The following is a 16,590-nucleotide window of genomic DNA, read 5'->3' on the forward strand; positions in this document are numbered from 1 at the left end:
CGCACCGACGACTCCCGGGCCGTCAGTGCCAGCAGCGCGGGCAGCTTCAGGCGGAAGGTCTTGGCGCGGCCTGCGGAAGAGGAGAGGCATGTGGCCGCGGGGACCGCGAGCAGCCCTGGAGTGGGCAAGGCCTGGGAAATAGAGCCCCAGCCGCTGGGTGAGGGAAAGAGGGGAGCGGGCAACCCTCCATCCCCGCTCCCATGCACAATATTTTGACCTCAGTCTCAAAAATCATTCTAGAATCCAGTCATCATAAAAAGCCGTATCTGAAGCGACACTTCAGGGCGGATTCCATAAATCATCCCTGTCTCTCACACCGGCCGCTGGGTGCCAGCGTCCCCAATTTAGACATGAGGAAGTGTGGCCACAAAGGCGTCATGTCACTCTCTGGAGGTCACATAGCCAGTAGGTGGGGCCTGTGCCTAAGTGGGTGAAGCAATGCCAGGGGCCCTGCCGTTCAGGGTGGCATCCGATGAACAGGTAGGGCCAGTGTTACCGACACTGTCATTTTAGAGCGTGAGAAACCAAGAGGTAAGCACTTTCGTCATGATGCTGAGGGAAAGATTAAAATTAAGCCAAAGAGGGCGTCCTGACAGAGGAGGAGGCTCAGAGCCATTGTTGTCAAGGGAATGGTCCAGCCCAGGTGGGCATTCCCTCAAAGCCTCTCCTCAGCTAGCCCAGACCCCCAGGAAACTTGGCCAGTCCATGAACAAGGACCAGATGGCAGAAACTACACAGAGCTGAGTCCATGGGACACAGCTTCCTACTGTGCAAAGGAGCTGCTCCCAGGTGGTCATGTTCCCCACTCCTGGGCTGCTCAAGCCAGACTAGAGAGAGGACCACTCCCAGGGGATGCTGGGATCGGAAGCCCTATAGGTGAGGCTAAGGAAACGGTGCTAGCCCATGCCAAAGACCTGTGATTCTGGGCTCTGTGATTCCACCCCCGTATGTCCATCCTGGGCCAGGGGAACCAGGCCACATCCTCAGGGTACAGGGTTCACTTCCCACCTCCAAAGGGACCTCTCCCACCCAACCACTATATCCTCCCTTCCTGCATAGTGTTGACCTCGGACAGCTCACAGCCCCAGAGAAGTAAGACCACGAACCCCTGAGCCTGCCCTAAAGCAAGTACACCTACCTGGGGCCAGCCAGCTGGTGGGGGGGCCCCGGTGATTGGTGTCATGAGCCGGGGACCCCACCATGTCCTTCTCCATCACCACCTCGAAATTGAGGATGAACATGATGACAGCCCCATCCTCGTTCTTCACGGGCACCACATCCACCAGACATAGGAAGCAGCTCCCTGTGGAGTGGGAGGACATAGCTCCCTTGGCACCCTCTCAGTGGGCAGAGCAGAAAGCCTGGAGCCCAGGTGGGCCCTTCCACTTCTGCCTCCCCATATGGCCCTTCCTCTCCAGGATCTCCCGTCCTGATCCCCCACCCGGCCATGTGCCTGCCACCCTTATGGCTCCCCTCAATCTGTCTGCCCCAGCTTGTTGCTACTGGACTCCCCTACCCCTCTCTCTGCCTGTGTGATTTATCTAGCTCTTTCCCAGGTGCACTTTCTCTCATCCTGGCTATGATCCTTTTTCCCCTCTTTGATCTCATTTCCTCCCTATCTCATTTCCTCATATCCTCCCAGCACCTCTGCCTTCCCCTCACATGAGGCGCTGTAGCACAGTGCTTAAGTCCACAGACTTAAGGCCTACGATCTCTGGGTTCATAGCCCGGATCTGCTACTTAATCACGTATGCATTTTTTCCTAAATTATTTAACATCCCTGTTCCTCATTTTTTCTATCTATAAAATGGGAAGAAGAATAATTTTTTCTTTTAAAAATTTTTTTAACTTTTTAATTGACACAATAATTGTACATATTTATGGGGTACACAATGATGTTGTGATACACATAGTGTATATAATTCTTTTCTTACGAGTTATAAAGATTAACCAAGTCAGCACATGCTGAGTGCTTAGGCAATGCCTGGCGTATGCTGCACACTACAGACGGTTAGCTGTTACTATCTGTCTCTGTCTCTGTTCTCTCTAGATTGGCACCAGCCGTTGTGTCAGCACACAAGATAAGGACAGACGTTGAAAGCAAGAGTTTCAAAAACTTTACAGCAATTTGGCATCGCCATAATATCCACGCATGTGCTCTTGTATTTCACAGATGTACCAGCCTATAACATATTAGCATTAAAGAAAACTGATCCTTCACCAAAGAGTCTAAGAAGCACTGCTTCTAGATCTTTCATCTTCGCCTCGCCTCGCATTTCTCTTGATCTTTGATTTTTTCTTTTCTAGTCTCTCTCTGTCCACCAAAGGACCTGTACCAGATGAGGTCAGTCCCCCAGGCCAAGTGCACCTGGTCTCCCTCAGCTCCCTGTTGAGCACATGGGCCCCACGCCCTCCCATGCCGATTTCTGAAGGAGCCCCTTTTAGGCCAAGCACTCAGTTCCACCTAAGGCCAAGCTCAGAACCTCCTGCTCACAGGAAGTCCTTAATGAAACCAGAAGGCAGTTAACATCCTGCTCCAGCTCCTCTATGGCCCCCCAGGGACCCACCAGGCAGGCTCCTCATCTCCCACTCTCCCTAGGGAGCCTTTTCCTTCCTCTCGGCTCCCCCTCTGCTCAGCTGTCTTCTCTGCCTCCCAGTGTCTCCCGTCCCCACCGAAGTGCCTAGCGCCTAGAGTCATACGCCCTGGGGCCAGCACTGGCTGGTGGTGTCAGTGACAGGCCATGTTGACAGGGAGGCTGCAGGCATGGGGGAGAGGCGAGGGTGATGAACCATGCAGTCCCGCTCCATCTTAGCAACCCAGCCTCCCTTTGTTTTTTTTTTGTTTTTGGTTTTGGTTTTTTTTGAGACAGGGTTTCACTCTGTCGCCCAGGGTAGAGTGCAGCAGCATGATCTTGGCTCACTGCAACTTCTGCCTCCCAGGTTCAAGCGATTCTCCTGCCTCAGCCTTCCTATAGCTGGGACTATAGCTGGGACTATAGGTGCATGCTACCACGCCCAGCTGACTTTTGTATATTTTGATAGAGACAGGGTTTTCACTGTGTTGGTCTCGAACTCCTGGCCTCAAGTGATCTGCCCGCCTCAGCCTCCCAAAGTGCGAGGATTACAGGTGTGAGCCACCACACACAGCCTCTCCTCACCTTTCTACCTCCCAGAACCTCCCTGGCTCACCCCTACTCCTGATCTCAAACCCACAGCAGGGGCGATGGTGGTGGTGCTATGAGTCAAGGGAGAGGCCAGCAACAGAGGCCGGTAACTTGGAGGCGGCGCCACCCCTGGGACTTGGAGCTGGTGCTTGAAGCCTGTCAGTAAGGCCAAGGGGCTGTGTGCTGGGGAGGCAGGGAGCAGGCCAGGTGGGAAGGGCCTGATGCACAGCAGATGCTGGCCAGGCTCAGGGATTCTAATCAGCTAGGGATTCATCTAGGGGAACCAGGTCCTCTGAAACCAGCTTGAACAGGATGGCACTAGGTGAAGGGGCTCTCTGCCCCACCCCACAGCCCTTCCACTCACCACATCCCAGACGCTCACAGCTCTGCCCAAGGGCCCTGAGCTCCGGGGCTCTGTCTGGGTCTCCCTGCAGCAGCCACTCTTGTCCCCTGACCTCCGGCCTCTGACACACAGCTGTGGTGCTGGAAGCTGCAGGGGGCTGGGCCCAGCTGGAGACCATTTGGCACCCAGACAGCCTGCCTGGAGTTTATGCCCTAATATGGTGATGGCCGGCAGCGGCCTGAACAGGGATGCGCCTCATCAGGACTGAAGAGAGGCCGGAGACCAGGGAGCCTTAGCCCTGGAGACCCAGCACCCACCCCAGGGACCACAGCCAGCCAGGCCCTCGAACCTAAGTCCTCACCAGGGAGGTTGCCTCAGAAACCTAGAGTCTGGAGCCAAGATGAACCCAACCTTCAGAATGGGCTGGAGGCTCTGTCCCCAGCACAGGGCCCCGGAAATTCCAACCTTGAGACCTCAGCACCCCGTCCCCTCTTCAGCTCAAGCTGCTCAGCAAGAGAGCCCAGAATGGCATTCTGAAGCCCACCCAGTCCTGGACCCCACATCTCAAAACCCCTCGCCAGGGTCACAGAAACTCTAGGTATACACCACCTCGCAGCACAAGCCTGTGCCTCACACTTAAACACGAGAGAGAGAGAGAGAGAGAGAGAGAGAGAGAGAGAGAGAGAGGAGTATCTGTTGGTCCTCTTCCTTTGTCGAGATTCAAGAAATTTTTCCTTTCAAAATAACCCTGTCAAAGGCCTGGTTATTCCAAAAATGTGAACTGGAGCCCTGCCTGAAGGCCGGGGCCGAGACGGGGGAGATCTAGCGATCGTCAAGGGGATGTGGAAGGAAGGAAAGTGGGGCCCCAGATAGGCCTGGGCTCTTGGAGGCACTGCGTCCGACCACCCTGCCGGGTCAGCTGGAGCTTCTGTAAACTGCCACATCACCTGCTCCCGGCTCTTCAGCCAGGCCTCCCAGTCAGACGCCATCCCACCACCGGCTGGGTTATGGGGGGGTGGGAGTGCCTTCACTTGCCCCAGTGCCCACCTACTCCAGACCCCTAGGCCCTCGCTCTGCTCCCTTCTCCCTCCGACTCGCCCTGGCTCCTGCCAGTGGCCCAGCTCCCCAGGACAGAGGCGAAGGACCCAGCTGCTGCAGTCTGCAGTTCCGCTGAGAGCCACTCTGTGGCAGGCACAGCCCACACTCCTGAGGCAGCCAACACTGGAGCACTCAGGGGGCAGCCAGGACAGACAAGGAGGGTGGAGGGGGTGCAACAGGGGAGAGAGTTCCCAGTCTCAAAGGGAGGGGGCATGGGCTGTGGAGTCAGGTGGCCTCTGCACATTGCGTTAGAATGACTTTGGGCCAGTCACTTACCAGCCCAGAGCCCCGGGGCGCTCATCTGTAACACAGGGTGATCCTGCCCACCCCCCAGGGCTGTGGGGGTGAAACGGCCTAAGATATGTGAAGCTCAAAGCCTGGCTTGTGGTCTCCATAAGCTTGAGACAGAAGAGAGGCAAACAAGGGTGGAAGAAGCTTAGCAATGAGAGGCCCCAGGGCCAGCCTGGCTCCTGTGGCTGATGCCAGAATACTCTGCCCTGACCCCATTCCCACCCCAGTCCCAGCCCCAACCCCACTCCCACCCCAGCCTCAGCCCCAGAGCTGGCTGAAGACACCTCCCTTTGGGTAAGAAGGTACCCCCTGCCTGGCCCAGACCTGTTTCCTGGGCCCTCTGAAAGGGGAGGCACCCATGGACGCAACCATCCCCGCACAGGCTCCATGGTTCCTTAGAACCCCCATGCCTTTGGGCCCAATGGCCCGGGTGAGGCAGGCAGGCCAAGCACCCAGCAGGCCTCCAGAGGCCATGCAGCTCAGTGCAGAGCAGGAGAGCCAGTCCTGCACACATTCCCGGAGCGGCAGGTACAGCGCCATCCTGCTGCCACAGAAGGTGACCATCATTTCTCAGAACACAACGCCGACTTGCTTTCATTTGCTGCCAATCCACACCCAGCAGTCTACCTGGGGTGGGGGCACTGTCCCTGCCCAGCATCCCAACCCATCTGAGGTCAGGGGCTCCACCCAATTCCCTACCTCTGGGCACCACTGGCCTAGACCAGGCCCCAGGCAGGAGCCACACTTGGCTGTGGCAGGGACAGGCCTTATCTCCCATGTCAGCACCAGGTGGGGAAGAAGAGGCTGCAGATGGCCCTGAGTGGCCTTGGACACCTTCTGGGGTCAGAGTCTCTGTGCACTCCTCTGTAAATGAGGTGTCATCACAGCTTCTTCCCAGGCAGCTCCTCCCAGCCCTCTGCAAATCACTGAGCACATCCATGCATGCGAAGTGTTGAGCCACCAGGACCAACAAGACACGCCCGCCTGGCACCTGCCCCCAGTGAACCACCCATCCAACAGGACCCCAGTTCGATGCATGGGGCAAGAGGGAAGAAGAGGGAACAGGCCAGACAGGTGGAGGAGCCCCAGGGAGCCGAGCCACTCTGCCCCAGCCATGGTGGCTCCTGGGCTCCCGCTATTTTGCTCTGGCTGTGGGCAGGTCACCCACCTCCCTGAGCTTCAGGCTCCCTGCGGGTACTGCGGGGACAAGTGATTCCTGCACTGGGTGCCAGATGAGATGACAGATGGCTTTGTGGAAGCATCCAGAGCTCTAACAAGGCGGGGTGCTGGGTCCCTGCAGGGAAGGTGACCTCAGGGAGGCAGCCATCCTCAACCTGGTCACCTCCCTGCCTCGTTCGGAGCAGGAGGAGCTGTGCCCAGGACAGGCCCAAAGTCACGCTGACGGCAGGAGGCTGGGGCTCCAGTCGGCCTGTCCGCCCCCAGGCAGAGAGGCTGTCTCCGGAGCAGCCACCCAGGGCTGTGCAGTGTCAGGTTATATTTAGCCTGGTGGCGGCGACAGGAAGATGCAGCAGGAGCCGCTCCTGGCAGGGGGCCACCGTGTCACTAACACAGCTCTCATGGGCAGCCAGGGGCCTAGGAAAGGCCAGGGACATTGCAGGCCCAGGGGACAGAGTTAGGGAGCCTGAGAGGCCAACCAGTGAATGAGAGAGAGGGAGAGAGAGACAGACAGGGAGAGGGAGGGAGTGTGTGTGCGTGTGCATGCGCGTGTGTGTGTGTGGTGAATGAGAGAGACCAGTCCTAAGCTCCTGCCTCCAGGATCTGGGAAATGCAGGGCAAGGTTGAGGGGCCCCAAGCTGAGACCCTGACCCCACAGAAGCAGCATCTCCAGATAGACTCCTCCACTACCCCTTCCAGCCTGAGACCCAGCCAGCAATCTATGGGATCATTTAAAGGGTCTCGGGGGCCTCTGTAGTCTTCTAGACCCATCCAAATCCACTGCATGTGGCATGCCTGAGCCATCTCTGCCTCAGACCATGGCAATGGCCTCAGAATATCTCTGTCCTCTAGCTTCTCTAAAGCTCTGGGGCCCGGCTCTGCCTCCCGGGTGGTGCACAAACTGGAAGTCCCACCCCCTGCCCTCCTGCTGAGAAGCCTGGGAAGGTGAAACAAGGGCACACTGATGCCAGGAAGCAGCTCTCCACAGATCCCTGCACAGGCACGTGAGTCCTGGGCAGCTGCGCTCCAGCTTCACCCCTTCCCTCCTGCTCCCCATGGCCCCCACTCCTCTTCCCTCCAGCTCCTCCCCAGCTTTCTAGGACCCCCTCTAGAAAAGTTTCCTTGACTGCTCCGTCTGACCCCCATGGACGCTGCTCTTGGAGAACTCTTCCAAACAATGCCCCTGGTCCAGAAGGCCACTGCACACCGGCCGGGCTTCCCCGTCCACCTGGGTCAGAGCCCTGAGGCCAGGGCAGGACTGGCAGTTGCAGAAGAACTGAGGGTGGACTCAGGGGTGGTGATCTGCAGTCATGACAGGTGGGGACAGACCCTCTCAGCTCCTTTCCAGATCCAGGGACACAGCCCACCCTTTCACAATAGAATTTGCCCATTTCAAGCCCGTGGTGCCCTCCAGCCTGAGTCTGGACAGCAGATGGAGCAACCATGGGAATTAAGGTGCCTTTTTGATGAAGCAAAATTCAACGTGGTCATCAGTTTTCATGGAACACGGAGGCCGACCACCCAAGGGAAGGCGGCGAAAGCAAGAACTGCACCAGGTGTGAGACTTCTGAACCTCAGTCCCCTCCAGTCCCCCTTCACTGTGACCCCACACACAGCTTGCCACAGGGCAGTGAAGGTGCACACAGCTCCCAGTGTCCACCAGGGGACACTCTGGGGTCTCCTCTAGTGGGTGGTCTGTAGGCTTCTAGGTCTGTGCTCTGTCTCAGCTCCTAGCATACCCCAGAGAGCCTGGTAAGGCCTTGATAAAGCCCTGTCCCAATTCCAGCTCTGCCATGAGCCACAGCTTAAACCCAAGAGTTATAATTCCTCATTGACTTGCGCCACCCCCCGCCCCACCCACACACACACAGGACCCTGTGAAACACCAACAAACAGATACAAGTGCTAATGAAAAACCCTCAAAAAGTCAGGTGGAACATTCGAGCATCAAAACACATGATGATGATCCAAACAAACAGCGAAAACTGGCATCATTTGCAGATGACGGGGTCACCTGCCTACAGACCACCAAGAAATCAACAGATAAACAATTAGAACTAATTAGATCAGAGAGTTCAGTAAGGTTGAGAGAAACAAGATCAGCCTGCAAAAATATAAAGCATTTTTCTACACAGCAATTAGGAAATACAGTCAAAAACAATATGTCTTTTACAATAGCAACAAAAACTCTTACGTTTCTAGGAATTGACCAAGGCACAAGAACCCTGTTGGAATCAGGGTAAAGGGGAACAAAATTTTTTTTGTTTTGTTTTGTTTTTTTGAGACGGAGTCTCGCTCTGTCACCCAGGCTGGAGTGCTGTGGCCAGATCTCAGGTCACTGCAAGCTCCGCCTCCCAAGTTCACGCCATTCTCCTGCCTCAGCCTCCTGGGTAGCTGGGACTACAGGCACCGCCACCTCGCCCGGCTAGTTTTTTTTTTTTTTGTAGTTTTTAGTCGAGACGGGGTTTCACCGTGTTAGCCAGGATGGTCTCGATCTCCTGACCTCGTGATCCGCCCGTCTCGGCCTCCCAAAGTGCTGGGATTACAGGCTTGAGCCACCGCGCCCGGCCTAAGGGGAACAAAATTTTAAACTAGCAAAAAATACAGAACTGATCTGGTAAATGGAGAGACAATCCAGGCTCTTGAGTGGAACAAATACAAAGATGTCAGTTCTCCCCAAATTAATCTATAGAACCAAACTAATTCCAATCAAGAATCTAGTGGGCGTTTTCTTTCCAATAATTCAGTTAACTTTCTCTAAAGTTTATGAAGAAAAAGGGAGGCCGGGCGCGGTGGCTCATGCCTGTAATCGAGCACTTTGGGAGGCCAAGGCAGGCGGATCACCTGAGGTCAGGAGTTCAAGACCATTCTGGCCAACATGGAGAAAACCCTGTCTCTACTAAAAATACAAAAATTAGCCAGGTATGATGGTGCACACCTGTAATCCCAGCTACTCGGGAGTCTGAGACAGGAGAATTGCTTGAACCCAACAGGCAGAGGTTGCAGTGAGCCGAGATCATGCCACTGCACTCCAGCCTAGGCAACAGAGTAAGATTCCATCTCAAAAAATAAATAAATAAAGTTTATGCAGAACAAGGGAGATCCACAAATAGCTATGTCAACCTTTAAAAAACAGAATGAAGACAGAGGATTTGCCTCAGCAAACGCTAAGACATATGGAAGGCTATAGGTTTTTGTTAAGCTGGTATCAATGCAAGAGCCAGTAAATAAATATTTGGAACAGAACAGAGAGCACAGGGACAGACTCATGGCTATGTGGGAGATTAACCTGATAAAGGCTGCCCCACAATTCAGCGGAAAAGAACAGACTGTTTACTAGATGCGTTGGGAAAGTTGGCACATTACATGGAAAAAATAAAACTCGATCCCTACTTGACACCACATACGAGGTAGTCTCGGGATAGATTATAGACCTAACTGAGAACAGCAAAACAATTAAGAGAACAGAAGAAAATGGAGACCCTCTGCAGCCAGAGCAACTTCAAAAGTACAAACAAAGCTAAAAATCAATGACTTTGTTTGCATCAAAGTTAAGTATCTTTCTTGGATAAATTGAAGAGAGACTGAATGGGAGAAGATATTTGCAATATCTCTTTCCAGTTCAATAAGGAATTAAAATCTGGAATACACTGAACGTTTCACAGCATGCATCTGTATCTCTAGAGTACACAAGCAACCCCTGCAAATCAACAAGGACAAAAGACGGCGACATCAAAATTAAAATGAGCAAAGGGCATAAGCAGGCAATTCACAGGAAAGTAAGCCCAAGAGGCTACCAGGCCTAAGGGATGCTCAGACTCAATAGAAATCAAAGGAATGCAAATTAAAGCAACAAGAAATCACTTTCACCTTTTAGATTGGCAAAATTTAGAAAGGTAGATAATGTCAAGAGTGGCAGAGATATGCGGGTATGGGAATCTCGAGCTCTGAGAAGGAGGGTGATGACAGGCATGGCAGTACTTAGTTAAGTGTCCACATGTCCCGCGATCCAGCAATTCCTCTCCCGGGCGTGTATCCCACAGACATCCTCACCCAAGTCCAGAAGAGAACAGGTCCAAGGATATTCACTATAGCTTCACTTACGGTGGCTGGGAGTTGGAGACGTCGTGGGGTCCCTCCCCGGGAGAGTGGGCAGGTGAAACACGGCGGCCACATGCCGCAGAATACGCAGCAACAGACAAGACGTCGAACAGCAACCCAGCTGGACTTAAAGCATATTCCCAAGTAAGAAAAGCGAACACCAAAATACAACATATAGCACAATATCATTTACATAAATTAAATCTATATGCATATATCCAGACAAAATACACATTTGCAAGGACATATGCAAGCCACACATTCACAGTAAGTACATTTGAACGGTTGCCTATGGGGAGGGTAATGAGACTGGAGAGTGAGATAAAAGGGAAAAGGAAAGAATACAATGAAAGAGAAAGGAAAAAGCAATAACACAAATTCTGTGGTTTCAATTATTTGGGGGAGAGGCAGGACCTGGGGCCAGCAGCAGCCTGCTGGGAGGGAGGGGTGCGGCAGGCAGGGTGCAGGGTGGGGCGGGGTGCACCGTAGGAGCAGGGGTGCTGAGGCCCTGGATCAGGCTCATTTCCCACAATTGCAACAGCATGGGCTAGGAGCTGCAGCCACTTAGATGACACCCTGCGTCATGAGGAGGAGAATGAGCTCTGGCACTGCATGCTGCTTTGTGGGTGTCTGTCATCTCATTCCAGGAACACCCTCACACCCCAAAGTGCTTCAGGGACAGGTGCTATGATTCCACTTAGCAAACGAGGAATGGAGGCTTGCAGACCCCAGCTACAATCCATGTTTCCTGAGGCCCTCAGCCCATCATGCCCCAGAAAGGGCTCTCTGGAGGCAAGAGAGCTGGTGCAGTGGCATTCCACACTGGGCAGGGAGGAGACAGCTAGGCTCGGGTTCCCACTCAGGCACCCGCCAGCTGGGTAAACTTGGGCAAGTGCCTCAGCCTTTCTAAGCAAGAACTTCCCTCTCGTAAAGTGATGGAGAGGAATCCTGCCTTTCACAGGGCCATGAGGACAACCTGAGGTAAAGCACGGCTCCCCAGTTTGCAAACTATAAAGTGCAGTCACAACAATAAAAAGTGCCCTGTGCTGCTGGTCAGGTGGCATCACCCCCACCTCAGCTGTGCTCTCTGTGGCAGCTCGAAGACTCTGTTCCCCTACCCCATCCTCCTCAGTCCACCTCTGAGGGTGAAGAAGCTGGGAGCCCCCAGACGCTCCTGTGCCCCACAATGTCCTCAACACGAAGCAAGGCTAGAGGACTCCCAGACACAGCAAGTCTGTAACCAAGCTGGAAACTGCTGCCAAGTCACCTGACTCCCAGGAAAGGCTCCTGCAACACAGCACACTGCCCACCCCATTCATTCATTCATTCATTCAGCAAACATGTGCCGAGCTCCGGCTGTGCACTGAGCACACAGATACAACAGAACAAAGCAGATGGGCTGCTCTCCACCCACGTAGAGTTCAAGGCCTGGTGGGGGGAGACAGACAGGGAAACTTCTCCAGCACTGCAGGAGGCGGAGGACCAAGGGGAAGACGCTGCCTGGCTCCTAAAGGTGTTTCTCATCCTGGACAAGCACCCAAAAAGGAGAGGGGTTTATCTGAGGCAACCCACAGGCCACAGCATAGAGATCTTCATGGGCAGGACTAAGGAGATGGAGGGGACTTTAGGGGAGCCCCCCACATTTATCACCTGTCCCAGCACCCCTCCCTCCTCTACTGACCCTGACTCCCATTGCCCTCCTGCCCACGTCGGGAGGGAAGTTCTGTTACACTCCCTCACACTAAAGGGCTAAATACTTTTTGTCTCTATCCTGGGAGGGGGCAGTGAGAGACAACGTGTTTTTAAAGAAAAAGGAGCATTCTAAACGCAGAAGTTCTCTAAGGGAGGAGTTTCGGGAACCCTTCAGGGAAATACCGACACGTGAAGGGCTTTCTTGGAACCTCCAGAATCACCCCACCCAGGACGCACCTCTGGGCAGAAAAGAGGCCCAGTCTCCCCGCATCTCACAGCCCCAAGCTGGCCCTCCTGCTGCCCCACAGCCCCCCTCCCCAGAGCCCAGCGCCACCATCAAACTCTGCTCCCATCCCAGACAGCTCTTTGCAAATATTTACATAGCTCCTCTCTGGGGGCTGCAGAAGACGCAACACGGAGAAGCCGCCCTCCCAACACTCTCCAGACCCCAGGGTGGGTGGAGAAGTAGACAGCACCCTTCAACTGCGTCATGCTTGCCTCACCCCTGGAGCAGGCCTGGGATGGGAAGACGGCAGCCCCAGCAGACCAGGACAGCCAGCCACAGCTCAGGAACGACCCCCGCGGAGCCCCTCCAACAGGCCTCTGATCCAGCTGGAGAAGGGAAATGTGGAGGGAAGGTGCTGTAGGGCAAGAGGCAACTTGCTCAGAGGCAGGGCCCTCATGGACCCCCGGGCCCCTGTGCCCGCATCTGGCAGCCCTGCAGATTCTCCCACTCGGCCCTGTCTCCAGGCTGCACCAGGCCTTGGCCAGAAGGATAGGAACATCCCTGTCCCCAGGATGAAGGGCACTCCCTGATAGCTTCAGTCCCACAGGAAAAGTGCTCCTGTGTCTAAGCGCTGTCCTCTGGGATCGCTCTGGTCTACCTCCTATCTCAAGAAGACAAAACCCACTTATGCACCAATCCCTGTCCCACCTGCCTTCCCAGCCTCAAGGCTTCCCTTCGAGGAAAAGCTTCTTTCATCCTCAGCTCAGACCTAGGCGGCTGAAAAGAAGCAGAGAGTGGGTGTCTGAGCTGGGGAGGGGTCAGCCATGAGGGAGAAGGTGAGGCGTGGTGGTGACAGAGCAGGGCATCTGCTTTAAAGGAATGGGCACAGGAAGGGATAAGGAAGGCAAGGAAGAAGACAGGACAGACGGCCTTGGGGGATGGAGAAGGGCAGGAGGCCCAGAGGAGTGGGGCTGATCACAGGAGGTACTGAAGATTTCAAGGCAGTCTAAGGCTTGAGGCCTGCCGGAGCACCTGGGAGGCTGGGGTCCAAGGCCAGGGACAGAAGCCCACTGGGTGTGGAGCCACCTCTGAGGCCCTGGGCACAGTGCACTGGGGAGCAGGCCTGGACAGCAGGTCCTCACCCCCTCCCAACAGCCACAGCATCAGCTGTTGCAGTGGGGGCCCTCTGACCCTGTTACCATGGCAACCGGCCTGCAGCTGGAGTGGAGAAGCCAACAGACTCTTCTCCAGAGACACCCCCGTCCCCACCCACGCACAAGCTCCCGGGGACACAGGGACATGGCGCCAGGCCAGGCCAATCGGAGGTATGAGCAGCCAGACAGAGCCTTCCAGATAGAGGCTCCGAGGGGTGGGGGACAATGGGAGAGAGGGGGAGAGGTAAGGAGCAAGGCTCCAGGATGCTGAGGTGAGGGAAGAAGACAGGGGGAGGCACCAGAGAGGAGATAAAGACCAAGGGACAAAGAGTCAACCAGGCAGGCAGGAGACAAAGGCAGGGAGATGTGGGGAGCAGGAGAGGAGCCGAGAAGGTGGGCACAGTCAGGCTGGCTGAGCACAGTGGCAGGGAAGCAGGGAGCAGAGGCAGGAACAAAGAGCAGAGAGGATGCAGGGGACAGAGAGAAGGGACTCTGTGAGGACTGGCAGAGGAGGAGCCACAGCCCCCATGGTGATGTGGGAGCACAGGTGTGGACACAGCCAGCACCTGCTGCCCGGGGTGCCTCCCCAGGGCCTTGTGGGGATGTTACCACCAGCCAGCCTCACACCACTGGGCTCTGCCCCCATTCCACCTTAATCCCAGGCCTGACTTCAAGGGGCACAGGGCCAGTGAGCCCCAGGCACCTCGTGTCTCTCCCTTCAGCCCACACTCCCCCAGTCTAGCCTCCCCACCTCCCAGCAGTCCCAGCAACTAAATAATGGGGCTGTCTGGCTCCAGGCCCTGACACTGCGCAGAGCAAGGCTAGAGGCACCAGCACAGCACAGCTGTCCACGGCGGCGCCTGCCAGCAGAAGGCTCCACCTCCTGCCCAGCTCCCCCCTACCCAGGGCTGCCCCAGGCAGAGACCCTGAGAAAGGCCTGGACAGAAACAAGGGGTGGCACAGGCATTCCTCCCCTCCGCCTCCCTACTGCACCCATGGGTGAGTACACACACAGGCATGCACACACGCAGCCCAAGCCAGGCCCCGGGACCGCAGGAGGGACTGAGCGTTTTAAGGCAGAAGAAGCGGAGGCTGAGGAAATCTGCCTGCATCACCCCGGGCCTAGAATGCCAGGATACATGGGGTCCTAGGTGGCTGAGCACCAGGCCAGCCTGTTGGCCAACAGGAGACACCTGAGCCCCATGGAAACTAGGTGAGAGTGAAGAAGGGGACAGACAGAGATGGCTGGCATAGAGTTTTCTGGGTCACAGCCCCATGTTTTGGAGTTGTAACCTGGAGAGGGGACAAGTTTGAACTTGGGCCGGGGACCTGGGTTCTAATCCCACTCCTTCCACTGATTCACTGGTCATCAGACCTCTGCTTCTCCATCCTTCCACCTGCCACTCGAATGGGTTGGATTAGGTGATCCTACAATAACTCTTCTGCAGAAGGGGGCCCATGGCCATCCTCTCCAGAAGGGGCCAGCCTAGACCAGGAGGGAGGTCCAGCTCCACCTAAGAGCACTCCACACATACCACAGCCAAAGGAAAGAGCCCTCGGCCTCTGCTGCCAAGAGGCTACATCCTCAGCAGAGCTACATCCATAGTGGAACTGGCACCGTGTTTACAGAGGACAGCCCGTCGCAGGCACTCTCTATGAAAGCCCAGCACCCTTGTGAAGGTCCGAAGCGAGACACGTTATCCCAGAAGTAGAAACAGGCCCAGGGAAGTCAACCAACTTGTCCAATAGTGTATAATTTCCAGCACTGTCTTAGACACAAACCCAGGACTTATGGGTTTGTATTCTCTTCATTACACCTGTGGTTGGCAAACTTTTAAAATAAAATTTCACATGAGTAATGTACAGCGTACAGATAGGCCTGTAACTATCTGGTGTCATTTTCAATATATGACAGAGCAGAGCGCACAGAGCTCTGGTCAGACAGATGTGGGCTCCGTTCCCAACTGCTGTTTTCTAGCTATGTAACTGTGTGAACTGCAGTTTCTTCATCCCCCAAGATGAAGGCAATAGTAGCGTCTACCTCCCTGCGTCGTGAACAGTGCACGAGATAAGAGAAGTAAAGCATTTGACCCAGTGTCTAGCCCCTAGCAACCGCCCACTGCCTTCAGGGTTTGAGTCTAGCCTCATAGCCCCTGCCTCCTGCCAGTTGGAATCCTGATTTGCTGTGAGCAAACCTTCTTCCACAGGGTGCAGGGACTGTGCCCTCTCTAGTGCTGTCCAGTGATGCTACAGACTGTACGCCTGCAAAAGCACAGCCTGGAGGATGCAAGGCTTTGCAGGGTCACCCCAGCCAACCTTGAGCACGCAGGGCTGGTACATGGGGCTGGCTGGCCTGGTCCCAAACAGAAAACAGACTGTGCTCACTGTCTACAGCAGACAAGCTCCCTGAGGACAGGAGCCTCGTCTGTCCTGCCCATCTCCAAGAGCCTAGCGCCTGCCAGGCTCACAAGCGCTGAGCAAATGCTTATGGGACACACGCTAGGAAGCAGCAAGGTTTGCACGCATTCTAGAGCTGCCTCTGTAGCCGGATTCTGCCCGCAGGACCCCAGTCCTCCTGCTCTGCCTGCCCTGACCAGAGCCCACCCCAACAGGGCATTCACGGTGTGGGAGCAGCCCCACCCAGGGCTCTGTTTATCCGCTCTCCGGAAGCCCAGAGCAGCTGTGCTGGAAGGCGGTGGCTGAGTAAAGACACCTGGCGCAGGAGAGGGTGGCAGGGCAGGGCACTCTGACAGCTGAGACAAAGGGAACTGAGGTTGCGGGAGAGGCACTCACTTCCCCCAAGTGCTGTTGAAGCGCAGGGCAGGAGGGGGGCAGCAGAGAAAGTCAGAGTCCTGCAGCCCTCCTGTCCCGCCGTGACATCTCCCAGACCTGTCACCTGGCACCAACTGCCCTAAGGCAGCTAGGGGCCTGTGGGTGGCAGGAGGTCAGCGCCCAACTGCCAGCCTGACCTTTAACCTCCATCCACGCACGTACCTGCCAGCGCAGCTCAGTCTAACTCTAGTCCAACTTGCTCTAGGTGCCCACACCTGCCCAGGGAAAAAAGGACCAGAGGAGCCAGATCCACAGCCTAGCAACTCCTTTGCCCCCCTGAAAACCATCTCAGCAGAGTGAGGCGCAGGCCCCGGAACCGCGCCTCCCACAGGCACACCGCAGGACCCCAGCTCGCGTCACGCCCCCACAGAACCTTGCCGGGGCTCGCGGCGTTCTCCAGCCGCCCCCACACCCCCACGCACCCTGCCCCTCGCCGTGGTCCCACCCCTCTTGACCCCGCCCCTCGTCGTGGCCCCGCCCCGGCCCGCGCCTACCATCTTTCCGGTAGAAGGC

Source organism: Colobus angolensis, unplaced genomic scaffold (genome assembly GCF_000951035.1).
Source record: "Colobus angolensis palliatus isolate OR3802 unplaced genomic scaffold, Cang.pa_1.0 Scaffold2, whole genome shotgun sequence".
In the NCBI taxonomy this organism is placed as follows: Eukaryota; Metazoa; Chordata; class Mammalia; order Primates; family Cercopithecidae; genus Colobus; species Colobus angolensis.